The following is a 669-nucleotide window of genomic DNA, read 5'->3' on the forward strand; positions in this document are numbered from 1 at the left end:
GCCCCTGCACCTGGCCAATGGTATGGGTTGTCTTTTTTTTGTTTTTTGTTTTTTGTTTTTTTGAGACAGAATCTTGTTCTGTCACCCACGCTGGAGTGCAGAGGCACAATCTTGGCTCACTGCAACCTCCGCCTCCTGGGTTCAAGCAATTCTTCTGCCTCAACCTCCTGAGTAGCTGGGATTACAGGCACCCACCACCGCGCCCAGCTAATTTTTGTATTTGTAGCAGAGACGGGGTTTCACCATGTTAGTCACCCTGGTCTTGAATTCCTGACTTTGTGATCGACCTGCCTTGGCCTCCCAAAGTGCTGGGATTACAGGCGTGTGCCACTGTGCCTGGCTAGTATGGTTTTTGAAAAGACAAAATGGTTTTCAAATCATGAATCAAAAGAACAGTAGCTAAATGAAATTAAAGTCCATGTTAGTAAGGAAAAATCACATGCCAATGCTTCCTGTGAGGCAGATGGCACAATTGATCTTCAAAGCTCATGTGGAATTGACATTACCTTGCTAAGTTCTCCAGCCCTATTTCAGATTCAAAGATTTGCATTTTTGGAATCAACCAATTAATTGATAAAACATCCTAGTCCACATCCTCACCTATTATAAATATTTGAAAGCACCTTCATCTAGACATTGGACAATTAGTTGAAAATCCTAGACAGTTAA

The sequence above is a fragment of the Cebus imitator genome, unplaced genomic scaffold (genome assembly GCF_001604975.1).
Source record: "Cebus imitator isolate Cc_AM_T3 unplaced genomic scaffold, Cebus_imitator-1.0 Scaffold885, whole genome shotgun sequence".
Lineage (NCBI taxonomy): Eukaryota > Metazoa > Chordata > Mammalia > Primates > Cebidae > Cebus > Cebus imitator.